Source organism: Micropterus salmoides, unplaced genomic scaffold (assembly GCF_014851395.1).
Source record: "Micropterus salmoides isolate LMB-PRFRI ecotype aquatic unplaced genomic scaffold, ASM1485139v1 Ms_hic_scaffold_2666, whole genome shotgun sequence".
Taxonomy (NCBI): domain Eukaryota; kingdom Metazoa; phylum Chordata; class Actinopteri; order Centrarchiformes; family Centrarchidae; genus Micropterus; species Micropterus salmoides.
In genome coordinates, this window is record NW_024041891.1 from 1 (window position 1) to 15,095 (window position 15,095).

Here is a 15,095-nt window from a genome sequence, read left to right on the forward strand (position 1 = left end):
TCACCACCATCTAATGATGAAGACCCTGGGAAAAAGCAGTAAGTGGGCCTTGAGCTGTTTACCTACTGGAGCAAAGTTTCTCCCCCTGAACTGTGTGTCTCAGAAGTTACTCCTCCAAATATCCACACAATTTTACTCCCATTATAACCTTGCTGCAACATTTAATTATTCCTGGACCTTTATTGGGTTTAACTAAACTGAACTCTTGATTTTACCTCCATGAAACAATCACATTCAACCTGCCATCCAGAGCCCTGAAACGTGAGTTGTTGCATATTCATGCAGTCCATTCACATTTGAGCAAATCACTGTCCAGTTAAGTTTTGCAGTGCTTTAACTTTTGCTTACTTTATGTGTTCACCTCTGCTCTATTACTTAAAGGCCCTTTTTTGCTTCAGCAAACTTGTAAAGAAGCGTGTTTCTTTCTTTTTTGTTTCTTTTAACCTTTCTCAACATCTGTTAGCTGCTTGTCATCTTTAACCTGAGGAACATCGAGGAGACGATGGAATAAATTGTGTAAACATTGTAAAAAGTGAACCAGTGAAGGAGGCTCTTGTTTTATGGATGAGGACTCTGTGGGCGGTGGGCGAGCGACAATCAATGACTCAGCCTTGTTAGAGAGAGAGAGGGGGCGTGCAATTAGTTGGTCTTGTAAAGTCAGGCTGTGTGTGTGTGCGCGCATGTCCATGCCCTGCTTATAATTTGTTTTATTGATCTCACACACATTAGCAGGGAAATCAATGAAGGAGGAGGTCACAGAGAACAATTAGTGAGGGCTTGATGACTCAGGTTGTGTGTGCTGTCTCTGTGAATCTGTGTCTGTTTAGGGACTGGTGTTGCATTTCCCTCCTCTCTTTGCCACTAATAAAAATCCTGCCTAGGCCACTAGGTGTTTTCACTTATTCTGCCTAATTAGACCTCGCTGATTTGTTGCTGAGGGTCAACAAACTTAACGCACTGGTAAAAACTTCTGCAAGTATGAAGCTGCGAGCAAACGGAGAGCAGCTGCATTACAATGAAACAGGTAAAATATAAGGGCAATATTGTAAACAAGTTAAACGCCTGTCTGTGTGCAGCCATGATTACAGCTTAACCTTAATTCATTTGTTGACAGCCTTTAAATGTGGGCAGGGCAAAGGGCAAACATGCACTTTGTACAGACAACACAATTAACAGTACATGCTGCTAATTCTGTTACACCATGTGTACTGGGTTACGAGTATGTGTACTGTGTGTATTTAAATGCTTACATTTTCTTTTTTAAGTGCTCCTTTTAACTTTTATATCTTAATATATGAGCGCTGTTGGTCTAGGAGGAACGGTACTTCATTCTTGATTGTACGTGAGTGCAAGAAAACTGACAGTTTGGCATAAGAGGCCCTTTTGTGTGTCAAACTGAAACAAATTGGAATTGCAGAGTCTCATCCTGTTATGAAATAGTTTGCTGCCATCCAGTGGCAATTTCACATGTACCACATTGCAGGGGGGTATACAAATATTAACATGATTTACACTCATCTTTACCATTGTGGGTTTTTTTTAAATGAATGAAAAACTGTTAATTAGATAATCAACATGCCTTCATTGTTGTTAGATGATTATTATTGTATACATACGTGTACGCTGTGTGTGTGATTATACAATGTCACATATAATATATTTTACATAATAAATAATAATCTGTATATTACAGAGCCTACAGCTGGTCTGAGCTGTTTTGGGGCACATCAGTACACAGAACAAGACATTTAGGTAATTTTAATGTTTTTCTTAAAGCAGTTTTTAAATGAAATGTGTTTGTTTCCTTCTTGTATAAAGTAACTAAATAGGAACAGCTACTAAAAATGGATCACAAAGTAATAAGAGCAACCTGGACAGAGTGTGTAAGTTATGAAAGAATATCCTCGAATGCAGCTGAGTTATTTGTAAAACAAATTTTTACATGTTTTACATAGCAATTCGAAAAAATTCCCGAAATGACTTTAATTTTCTCCCTCACATGGATCCTAAATGGGTCCCAAGGCATCAATAAAAACCTGCATCATGAAGTTGCTTTACAAACCTAGTACAAACTACAATACTACACACAGATCAGAACACTATAAAATGTTATATTTAACACTTTTAAACACAATATTTTTATAAATGTTTTACTACTTTTAATTTCCAACTCAAATTTATTTTACATCCCAGTTTGTGTGTTGGAAACGTAGTTGTCATATTTCACCACCAGGTGTCAGAGTTTTAGCCGCTCAGACAGCTGAGTGCGCAGAGGAAACACTAGCCTCACCTGCAAGAGTGCCGTTCAAAATAAGACTCACTGGTCCGGATTACAGAGTTTTTCCATGAAGGAGGCTTTTATTTTGGGGCGCCATTGCTTTACCGGAAGTCTTATTCTGTATGGGCCATTTCTGCCTCAGCTTGACGCATCTTTTCATGACAACAGGAGAGGCTGAGCCACGCGTCACACACCATCACATGTGTGTGTTACTACATGAAGGCAGCTGTTACGCACTTGGAGACACACGGAAAGACGCAGAGGCATGATGTGACACTCGGCCACGCGTAATTTGCGCATTTGGAAAGCGGTGCGCACGGTAGATGCACCGCTGTGTGTGATGATTTTACTGTTTCTGGACGCCCGATGTTGTTGGAGTGACTCCAGGGATGCTGCGGCTTGTCTGGCTGCCGGAGTGCCTCCGTGCAACAAGGGACTGCGCCCCCCACATCTGCTGAACAGGAGAGGCGCATCAGCCGTTTCTGACCATTTATGATTTGACTCTCACCTGGGGAATAACCCGGTATGGATCACTCCTGGGACATTTAAGCATCTCCTGCGGTGATATCGCTCTCTGCTGGGGCTGTGGTGTGCAGACTGTCCCTCTTCCTCAGGCTTCAAGATGGGGAATAGTTTCTCCAATTTGGGTGCCTTCCAGTCCCTGCACATAGTCATGCTCGGCTTGGACTCTGCCGGCAAAACCACTGTCCTGTACCGGCTTAAATTTAACGAGTTCGTCAACACGGTACCCACCATCGGCTTCAACACGGAGAAGATCCGGCTGGGCGGTGCGGGGGCCTCCAGGGGCATCAGCTGCCACTTCTGGGACGTCGGGGGCCAGGAGAAGCTACGGCCCCTGTGGAAGCCCTACAGCCGCTGCACGGATGGAATCGTGTACGTGGTGGACTCGGTAGACGCTGAGAGGCTGGAGAGGCCCGGACCGAGCTGCACAAGATCACCCGGTTCTCGGAGAACCAGGGGACCCCGCTGCTGGTCATCGCCAACAAGCAGGACCTGCCCCGGGCGCTGGATGTAGGGGAGATCGAGAGGCAGCTGGCCCTTGCTGAGCTGAGCCCCTCCACCCCGTACCACGTCCAGCCGGCCTGCGCCATCATAGGAGAGGGTCTGGATGAGGGCATGGACAAGCTGTATGAGATGATAGTGAAGAGGAGGAAGTCACTGAAGCAGAAGAAGAAGAGGCAGTGATGATTTAGAAATATTACAGGATTATACACAGCAGATAAAAACACCAGGAAGCATAAATATCATTATTGATCACCACAGAGACATTACAAGTCTCCATATATAACGGGAATATATTTATACTGATGCTACATGAGCTGAAAATATTGTCACTCTTCAGGTTTGAATGTTATAGAGGGACGTAATGAAGGCAAACCTGCCTAAACTCAATTTACCAACATTTTTATTTGCAGAAAACAACTAGATCATCTTATAATATAAATATGAATACAATAATTACAACAAAACAATCATAATAATCTCATTTATGGGAAAAAAAAGATGTCTTGCCTTTATCAGCTGTTTTAACCCTCTTTACAGGCAGATTAAACTCCCTCTGAGTGAGTCCCTCGTGTAGGCGTATTAATAGGACTGTTTCATTAGGGATGTCTACGTTGTGGCGGAGATGTTTTATAAAGTGTATTGATCTACTGGCAGAGCTCCCTGTTGCTGCCGTGTTGTGCTGTGCACAGACTGTTGTAAATGTGATTAGGGATGCACTGATGCACAGGCTGGTGTTTAGAGCTGTGAGATGGTGTTACACCAAAGATGATTCCCCTGAGAAGACAACCTCTCCATCTCTTCCATCCTCATTGTTTTGTTATTTACAACTAAGGTGAAAATGTAGGCTAAATCTGACATGATTGGTTGAGATAAGGCTGAGACTACAACTTTGTTAAGATTCTGGGTGATCAGTCTAAATAGTCAAGAGTTAACTAATGAGGTCACCGGAGCCTCGCCGTTTTTCCAGGATACAGTTTTTGTAGCTTTGTTGCACAAAGCAGATGGGGGATAAAAGGGCTCATAGTTTTGCTTCTAAGTAAAGACAATAATAAGCTGCCAATAAGTGTGGAATTGATACTGTCGTCAAGCAGTTTTAGAAAGAATTGCAGTGGTTTAAGATTATGAAATGCACCCATTGACTCTATGCTTTTTTGCACTTTGAGAATTTTCTGAGTGGTGTGTCTTGACACGAGAAACCACCTTTGATTAAACTTCCTCCGGAAGCCATATTGGAGGGCTGAGCTCTGTGAATAGCGGATTTTGTGTCCACAGATCTCAGGAGGTGATTGATTTTGACTGTTCACCATGGATCTACAGCACATTTTTTTTTTTATCTTTACATGTACATGTAGCTCTCTGTTTTTAGCTTGGGTCCAGAGTTACCACCTTTCTTCCAAGAACAGTAACAACTAGTTGCTAAATAAGTTGCCAGTGGACACCATGTGTTAGTTTGTTGCTGCATAAACAGTATTTGCAACAGCCAATTAGAGCTTACAGTTCTCCATTTGAAGTAATTTACTGCCATATCGTTGAGCGCGTTATCAATTATCCAGTGGAAAAAATGCATTTATTGTTTCCGCTTTCAGGCACTGGGATATCAAAACACAGGTAAATGTAGCAGTGGCTGTTTATATAATTTGTGCACCAGATTGCCAAATTACCATTACCAAACTGCCATCATGCATTGCACAGTTCTTCCTGAAAACTTTCAACAAACACTACGTAGTTGTCAACATAGAGTGATGTTGGGCACAAGACTTGGACAAAATCAGATCAGCATCCTCACGGTTCTCCAAAATAAATAGTAGTTTTGTTATCAGCTGTTCCTCAGAGTTGTTGAGAAAGCGTTAGGCATCCCACATGGTGTTGACCTGCTGGCAGTGACAGGACAGAGAGACGAGGAGCAAAGTGTCTTCCTTAAACAATGATGTAGTCTAACAAACCGACAGGCTGGAACCTGTTAAGCTGTTCCTACAAATGACTTTCCTCTTATTGAAGGATATTTACTCATAAATGTTTCCTCCAGTTGAATGATAAACCAAAACATGATGTGTGGGGAGTTTTTCTAATAAAATTATTTCCCCTTAGAACAGATTAAGTACCAACCCAATGTTAACACAATGTTCCACCCACATGATTGACAGCTTGCAGAATAATCCTAAAAAAGTCACTGAAATTAGCATTTTGTCCTACAGGACTGTTGAATGTCTCACACGGACTGTTGTCTAATGCCGCGTTCACGTCTAAACAGAAGAAGAAACAAGGTTACATTTAGATGCTGCCATGAACACAAAATAATCAAACTTTATGTGTTTTAAATGATAAAATGCAGCATGTTCCTCAATTTAAAGTAAAACTGATTGTGTTTTGAAGGTAATTTGATCATCATTTAAAATCTTTGCAACATAAATCTGACGTGAACGTGGCATCCTTTCCTCTGCAGCATTCAGTTGAGCTGTGTTCAACACTGCATGACAGCCGCTACTTCAGACAATGTAAATTATACAGTGTAGTGTTACAGCCAAGATACAGCAAGACCAAACAATGTATTACATGCCAAAATGGAAAAAAGAAAAAAGGTATTTTTGGGATTAAACTCTTTGTAATTGAACTTGTGTGTGTTGTCTGGTTTCTGAAGCTTTAAGCAGGATGGGAAACTCCCGGCAACTCTCAGCTAACTGCCAATTATACACAGTATCATGTTGTGAGTTACTATTAAACTGATCTACTTTATTACCCACAATATAAAGTTAAATTCTTTATATTGCACGACCTGCTTCTACAACCTGCTGCAACTGCAAATTTCAACTCGAGGCTTCTTTAAAATAACCAGATAACATTATCTATACATGTTTATGTTTAAAACAGTATGTCATCTGCATATTTAACTTATTTACTTTAAGAAAACTTGAGATCACTTTCTAATAAGTTGACCTTCATACTTGCTTAAACTATGGTTTAATTAATAGTTAATGAATAATTTGCTTCTTAAACACCAAGGTAAAAGCCATTAATAAGCCATAAGGCTTCTCAAAAAGTGAGAAACAAATGAATAATAATGTTTTATAAATAAAAACATATGAAATAAGAAAAGAGTAAGAAGGTAAAAAGAAGGCATCAAGAACTTTTGGTATCACTGTCCAGATAGACACCTTTTAAAAGGGTTTATAAGTTATAACTAATGTCTAATTAATGTTAACAAACATTTAATATTGCTCTTTGCTATTTATAAACTTTAATAAGATAAGAAAACCTCTACAAAACACTGATGTATTTTCTTATAAACATATTAATGCGTGTCCTATAACTAATCTATTACTCATTAGTAAGTTATTAAACATTAATTAAAGTGTTTGTTACAACTTATAAATCCTTAATAAAGGATGCCTTAGGAACCAAAAATTTAACAACGTGGGGATAGCAAATAAATCTGCTTATAAGTCATAAAAAAGATGCTCCTCATAACTCCAGAACTTCAGTATTAAAGTAGTGCCTTGAAAGTTGTCTGTGCATTCATGAATACAGTGCTAACAGGAACTGGTAATAGTTAATTCAGCTAACTTTTACTCGTGCCAAAATGTAAAGAAATATAGGCTTACCAACTCCACGAAAACATTCACATCAATTGTTTTATTCGCTTCCTCCACTGTTCAAATTTGAAGTAATTAGATAGTAGGTTTAATTGTGCTGTAAATTAAGCTGACTAACATACTATTTCCAGGAACAGAAGGTACATGCAAAGTGCATGTTTTCCTCCTTGTTGTTTACTTGCCTTCTCCGTCTGGTGCCAAATTTACCTTTCTGCAGTCATCGTGTTTACAGCTGAACTGTCTCCCATCGTATTATTATGGTTTGTGTAACTCATGTCAAACTGCAATCACTGATGAGAAAAATGTATTTACTTGTTTGGGGGTGTAATTGTATCATGTTCTCGGTGTAGCTTTTTTATCCCTCCTCTGGGATTAAACTGTCTGGAAGTAAAAATATGCATGTGTTTACCGATTTATTTAAATGTAAGACGTATCTGGAGCTGGAAAGCTGGGTTTATAGACAAAAGGTCACTGAATCAACATACAGGCATGGGGATCAAGTCTCTGTAAATACATATATATTTATTTGGTATATATAGTGTACATTTAAGCTTTGATATTGTATTAAGGAACTAAAACTTGCAAATGTATGTTTTTTTTTGGACAGACCCATATCAGGTTTAAAAAATATATTATAACGTGGATAACGTGGATTGTATGTTTTGAAATCCTTAAACCTTAAACCACAGCACCTGGTGAAGTAATCATTGACTTATTGGTCACAGCCAAAGATATTCTCGATTATGATAATTTTGTCGAGAGAAAACCTGACTTCACGTCCAATTAAAGACTTGTTTCTCCTTTCTACTCCACGGCCCAGATTCAGTTCCCAAATGTGCTGCAAACCCAGGTCTATAAATGCCACTTTATCCCACAGCTATAAAGCATCTTCATCCTCAGTGGAATATGATTCTACATGTGTCTCCTTTTCAAACGGCTGACAGAGCACAGAGGTTTCCACTGCCTTTTTGTCTCTTTACTTTCTTCTCTGTGTGCTTCTGTGGGTGGCTGTGAATGGGATTTTATGTTTTATCTGCGTATTCTCCTGTACAATGATAATCCCTCACACTTCCACTTCCTCGCTGTCCAAAAATGGAGGACTGTGACGTTTCCGCTGAGCATGCAGAAGCTTTGAACGGCAAAGAACAAGAGCAATGTTAGCATGCTTTAAAATACACGTGGGCGTTTGGACGGTGCTGAATGTGCAGGACTGAGATTATTTTGTCAGATTTTTGTTGGGAAGAAAATTTATTCTGATGAGTCTGTTGTGCTTTCTTCAGTTTACGGCTAGAGCTGCTGGTGTGAATAATTTAATGCTACGGCAGCCAAACCAACATGGACTTTGGAGTCTACAACCATATTTCTGTAGTGAATGCATCAAAATCTTTTTGTGCAGAATGTTTCAGTGTTTGCCTCAGATGTTTCATATGTAGCTTCACAGTCTGCACGCAGACATTCTTCAGTAACAATATTTAATAATATTATTAACACTCAAGTTGTCCCCTTGGCGTCAGTTTTTAACACACGGAGGAGCCCTTTAGCATCATAGCTGAATGCTAAAAGTAGACATACCATTTCAAAAACAGACAAAGTTCAAGTAAGGAGGTCATTGGGGTTGACGGGTCAGAAGCCAGACTTTTCCCAAGAAAACCGGTGTTTCTTTCCCCTGTGAAAGAAAAAGTTATTTTTGTTATGTTATGCTAAACCTAACCGAGTAGTTTTGGTGCCTAAACCTAACCAAATTGCGATGTTTCACCACGTTAACCACATGCCATTTCACAATGGTTAAAAATAGTTTTATTTTGAAAGTCTAACCAGATGTAGCATATTTATACTCCACTAAAGGGGCGTTAAAAAGTAATGCCAAAGGGTGCATTTACCAAGCATCCACAATTGTTGGTGAAGAAGTGGCCTAAACTGCAATACTACTAATGACTACTAGTTGCTCTCTTAAAATCTCCAGCTGTATTAAAGTAAATGGAAAACCCACACCTTGTCTGTCAAGACCCAAAGCCAATATATTTTCCACATGAACATCAAACAAACAGCTGTATCACATCAGATTTGAACAACATCAGACACTTTAACTATGTTATTAATCCGTAGGAAATTAATGGGAAGGCAAACATCGGTTACAGATCCAGCGTTTAGATGAAGGTCATGCTCTAGTCCAACTTGCTGCAGAATCGCTTGCTGCATAACTCAGCTTACTGTTTAATGTTGGTAAAGGCAGCTTGTGATGAGTCAACAAAGGCTTTAAGATTTAAAACCTGATGACAGAGAAAAGCTGCTGATTTTGTCGCTCTAGTTGTCCAGTTTCCGCTCTACTCTCTGACTTTATAAGCTCTTTTATTACTCAGTTAGCTCTCATCTTAGTTTTTCTGGTCTTGATATGTATTCACTCTGATCTCAGTCTTTTGAAGCAATGATTTTAGTCTTTCTGAAACCGGTTTGAGTCCGCTAATCTCTGGCATTCATGGCCTCTCTAAATTCAGGTCCAATCTCTGGCCAAATTCAGCTCAGGCCTTAAAAATACAGAAACCTGACCCTGGTCAATATTTGGTCCCAGTCTTTCAAAGTTAAGGTTCTGGTCTTCAGTAGGTCTGACATCAGTCTTTTCTAGGCTTTGTTCTCAGCCTTTCTACACTCTCTGAAGTCTATCTAAGCTCAAGTATTGGTCTTGTTAATGTCTAGTTTCTGTATTTTTAAGCTCTGGTTTATCTGCTCTTGTCTTTAACTTCCTACTCCATGATCTTGGTCTTTATAAGTTCAGGACTTGGTCTTTGTACGCTCTGGTTTCTGTCTTTAGCCATGCTGGCTGCCTGGTCTCGGGATAGCAATGTTAGTCCATCTGTCTGTCAGTCCGCTTTCTTTGGTCTAGACTGAAATATCTCAACAAATATTTGAGGGATCTCCATAAAAGTTTATACAGACAATCATGGTCTGCAGAAGATTCCAAACACCTGCAAAACTATTGAAACTCCCATGTGGCATGGCCGTAGATTCTTTGTCTTGTTACCGTATATTCTGGTCTTGGTGTTTTTAAACACTTTTTATGAGCTCTAATTTCTGTCATTGTAAAATCTGCTCTTTTTCGCTTTAGTTTTTTGCATTTTCTAAACTCTGGCGTTACTCTTTCTAGGTTTAGGTTTTGGTCTATGCGCTCTGGTTTATAAACTCCAGTCTTTCCATGTGTTCTGTCCAAGGCATGTCTTCTTTGGTCTTTGTCTTTAAAAGCCTAATGAAATGTTTCAAGCTCTGGCTTTTTATCTAAACTCTGGTCTTTCACAACTCTAGTCTCCCTCCCTCCCATGTTGTCTTGGTCTTGAGAAGCTCTAATTTCTGCTTTGATTCTGTTTTAATGATTTGCTCCATGGTGTTAACCTTAACCCTAACTCAACATTGCCCTCAAATCCCAACATTAGATCTAAGATAAGCAACAGGTAGAAATTATATGATGCCGTGACTTATATGTAAATGTTGAGAGAATATCCTTCATTCAGCACTCTACTCAGATCCACTCTGAATACATCATCATTTCTGTTCTTCTGTGCAAAACGGATCAATGGCACTTCGGAAGTGAACTCTTCTGCTGCTGCAGTTCTGTGTTTAATCATCCCTCATTCACACAAACTCTCAGTGTGCAGTGTGCTCGGGGGTTTGCGGCGCTGCGAGCCGGTTCAGGCGGAGGCTAATCCAGCTGTGTTTCCTCCTGCCCTGCAGAGTGTCGGGGTGAAACGAGAGTCACTGCTGACGTCACAGTTGATGCTTGGTTTAAAACACGGATCATTATCATTTTAATTACAGGCTGCAGTCTGGGAAAGACAGGGAGGAAGAGAGAGAAACTAGAGCCATCAAGTAATTTAAAGTCGAATTAAGGGTTTAAAGCTGAAATACTTGACGTATTTTCAGGGCTGTTTGTAAATCTTTTGATGCAAGAATAACTCTCGAGTCCTTTAGGGTCACAATGTTGACTATTGACAGCATTGCTGATGTGTTTTTTGCGTCGTCGTCTTTTATGTAATGCCTTCATGTGACTTTTCTTTGTGGCATGTGGCAAATAAAATAATGTAAAGATCAAGATAAAGATTAGAGAATGAGCATGAGTGAGGGATAGTGGAAAACTTACAAAAAGTACTGTGGATTTAGATGCAGTGTGACATCGATGTGTAACTTTAATGACAGCTGTTTGGTGGAGCATGTCATTAACATGTTAAATTACACATCTCACCTCTGTAATCCAGAGGGCAGGTCTCTCTCCACCGAGACTCTCCCAAAGGATGCTGAGAATTGACGGAAATAAACTGAAAACCGTCTCCACCTCAGAAACTCTCGTCTGTCTGACACTATTTCTTCAGATAAGTGAATTTGTCTGGCGATGACGTCTCTGATGTCGCTCTCAGATTCTAGAGATATGTCACATTTGCAAAAGCAAATATATCCACTATATCCAACTGTTGGCCGGGTTACCATGCAGCACTCCTATCCCACAGAGGATGAAACTTTATGTTTTTTGTGACCACTTCATCTTTTTCTTAATTTTCAAAAAATATCATCAGCAGGCTGGCTTCAAAGGCCCAGTGTGAAATACTGTATAAAGACCGTATAGAATGAACTGTTACGTTTTTATTTCCTTAAAATGAGACATTTCTATCTACACATACCCCGCGTCCTCTTACATGGAAGTCGCCATGTTGCGCTGCCATGTTTCTACAGTCACCCAAACAGACAAACTGCTCTACAGAGAGCGTTTCTTCACTGTGTTGAATATGTACAAAGAAGTAGTAGTAGTAGTAGTAGTAGTACTCATCTGGTCTATTAGAAGTAAGAAGAGAAGAGATATTTGGATTGTGGTTGGATTTAGAAATTAAATTGATATAAGATATCGTAGATGTCTGCGTGTTGTTTATACCCTCTGATAATGTTAATCCAACACATCTTTGTAGTAGCGTCCATGTTTATATCAAGTTCCGACTTAAGAGCACATGAACACACCCTGAAGTCTGAAGAATGACTTTACAACTCGCGCAAGGAAAATGGGACCATCCGACCATCAGGTCCCAGGATTGCGGGGGTCCTGAAACTGCAGCCTCCGGTACTGCAGCTGTATATTGCATGAATGCCACGTCAGCTGTCGGTTGCAATCAAGGGGGTAAGCTAGAGGATCGGACAGTGAAGCCAACCAAAGCCTGCATGGAGGGATCTATTTAGGCCCAAAAATGACGTCAAAACCCTGTGACACCCCGTCGCACATGAGAGATGTAACCGTATTGCTTAGATTATAAACTCTCTGCAATCTAAAAAAACTATACAGCGATCAGTGACGCTGCGTTGGTGTTTGACAGGTGAGCCTCGTAGGTGGGCTGATTAATCAGTGACGATCCGAGTCAGACAAACACACTGAGCCATGAGACTTTTTGTTGGCGCAGCTATGCAGCTACCGGAATTACAGTGTTTCTGCCGTTGTTTTACGTCATTAAACCACCGTTATGCTGCGCGATCATGTGCAGTAGACGCAGGTGCCAACAGGAAGTAGCCCTCTAGTGGTATTTTATTGGTCCAAAACTGGCTTCACTGCTGGCTTCGTCCAGACATACTGTCTATGGTTGCAATTCACAACCCTCACAACTAGATGCCACTAAAACTCACACACTGAACCTTTAAGTCGACGAAGCACGTTGAGCATGTTAGCATGCTGATATGCTAAACTAAGATAGCATAACATAACAAACATTACATCTGCCTAACATCACATTACATCAGCGGTAAATTTACGCTGTATGATGTACTTGCTAAACTATGCTATGTTAGCAATACCATGCCAAAGGGCAGCAAGAAGGTTCGAGCCTTTCTGTGTGGAGTTTGCATGTTCTCACCTGTCTGCATGGCTTCTCTTCTACTATCCGAAGCCAAGTTAATTGGCAACTCCAAATTGCCCTCAGGTGTGAGTGTGTATGTTTGTTTGTCAGCCCTGTGATGGACTGGCGTCTTCTCCAGGGTATAACCCGTCTTTCGCCCAATGCCAGCTGGGATTGGGCTTCAGCCCCCCCACAGACCCTGAACACAGGATAAGTGGTTGACGATGAGTGAGAGTGAGTGAATGCTGTGCCTAAGCTTCACACAGCCCCTAGCACATTGCTGTTAGTTTTTAAGTCTACACTCAATTTGTTGCAGAATTACCTGGGCTGGGAGAAGCTAGCAGGGTTTTAGGCTTGCAAATGTATTTTCTTTATTTAGTGTCACAACACTGATCAAATCCCTCTTGGCAGTCATGTTTTGTCCTCTCTGTACTTCTGCTTTTATTCACCATGTTAACATTCAAACAGCAACCCAGCAAATTGAATCTGTTGTTAAATTTTCTGTTTATTTCCAGAAATCCTGGTTTAGAATGACACAATCTCAGGTTTTCTGTACTCACGACATTTTAATAAATCCAAAATTGCTTTATAAATCGTTTAATTTATATATCTAACATTTGTTTCCATTGACAGTGAAAATGGCTTAGCATGACAGAAGATCCCTGCTTCAAAGTTGAAAATGGGTCACGCATTCGAGTTCTTTTGGTCGTAAATAATGACAAAATGGATGTTTTTTGTGTTTGCTGATGTAGAAATGAAGTGACACAGAACAAATCCACTTCATCAGGGATGAAACCAAAGTCCTAAAATGAGTTAACATAGCTGGAGTCTCCTTTGTTCCATCAGGCTCTCCATTAGCTCACAGTCTTTGTAAGACTGATAAAATACGGCGCTGTAATACCTTTTTACATAACATAGACATAAATATTTAAAAGTTCTGTATTTAAATCACCAAAAGCAGCCTTTTTCCAACAACGTTTGCCTCAGGTCATATCTGAAACTTTCCAATTACCCTCAGCATTTTTTCCTCACATCCCGTCATGTTCTGAGTTTTTAATTGCAAAGAAAATACTAAATAAAAGTGGTAGTTTCCTCACTTGGCCCATGTAAGCTGTACTTATGGAGGGAAACATTCTCCCACCGCCCATCACATGTGGCAGAAATTTGGCATCGCTGTTCAAGCCTTTAACTGTACGCACCACTTTGTAGGGTTTGTAAGGTTTGATAGTGTTTCCAGTGAAAATTCAAAGCGTCTCTTGTGACACCTCGATGCCAAAAACACAAAAAGTACCCCTCACTGCAGTGTGCAGCTGGGGGGCGGTACTCAAAGCACATTGATTATAACGTACATTTTTGAGAATCGTAAGAAATATTAAATTAAAGTGCCAGCAGAATGGGAGTGCTTCAATGTTCATTTGGTGCTTGTTTGCCTAAAATTTTGATACAAGCTACTCAGATTTGTCTACGGAGCCCCTGAGGGGAAATGGGCAAACAGGGGCTACGTATTTGTCTGCACCAAAAAATAAATAAATTACTACAACATAACCCCAGAATGTGTGATTACTGTTGCTGCATATTTCTATTTTATGACACACCTTACATGTCTCTTTAAGTCAAAGACAACAGAGGTATAAGGCATGATAATTAGAAAGGCTAAATAAGCAATAAGCACTTAATTTGATTGAAAGAAACTGCCTCCATAGCACATTTTAAGAATGTGTATGAACATTTTACAGTGAATTGCTATATTTTGAACGTTAATCTAGAGGCTCCATGGAGGGTGGCCTCTGTTCTTTAAAAATAAAGTTGCTCAGTGAAGGTTTAGGTACAAAAACTACAGGGTTAAGTTTAGGAAAAGATCATGGTTTGGGTTAAAATAAGTGTGTTAATCCAGGAAGTAATGTGGGTCTATCTGCAGCCTTTAGCCTCCTCAGTGGGGCATGAAGCCAAAAGTGCCACTGCTGTAAAGAAATTACCAGAATGAATGCATACTGCACATGCTCTATGGGCACCTACACACCAGATAATATATTTGCTTATATTTTAGTCTGAAGCCTCCTTGTTTTCTGATCCACTCAGTTGAGCTGTACATATATTGTTATATATTATATATATATATTAAGCTGTAATTCAAACTGAATACTGCCTGTATACATTCCAAATTAAAAGCCCTCTAGCGTTTCAGTTGGATAGAATCCCTTCATTTCATAACAAGGCTTTTATTGTGAAATATTTGCAGGTACGTCACTTGCACAGCTCCCATGTGGTGCTTCAAATGTAGCTGCTGCCATCTTGTGGCAGTTGTATGTTACATATCGGTTGACATTAACAAATCCACAGTGA

The 15,095-nt window shown here is 40.0% G+C and overlaps 1 pseudogene; it reads left to right on the forward strand.

Moving 5' to 3' along the window:
- The first annotated feature begins 2,326 nt into the window (after nucleotides 1-2,326).
- LOC119919321 lies at nucleotides 2,327-3,729 on the forward strand (annotated as a pseudogene).
- The last annotated feature ends 11,366 nt before the right edge of the window (nucleotides 3,730-15,095 follow it).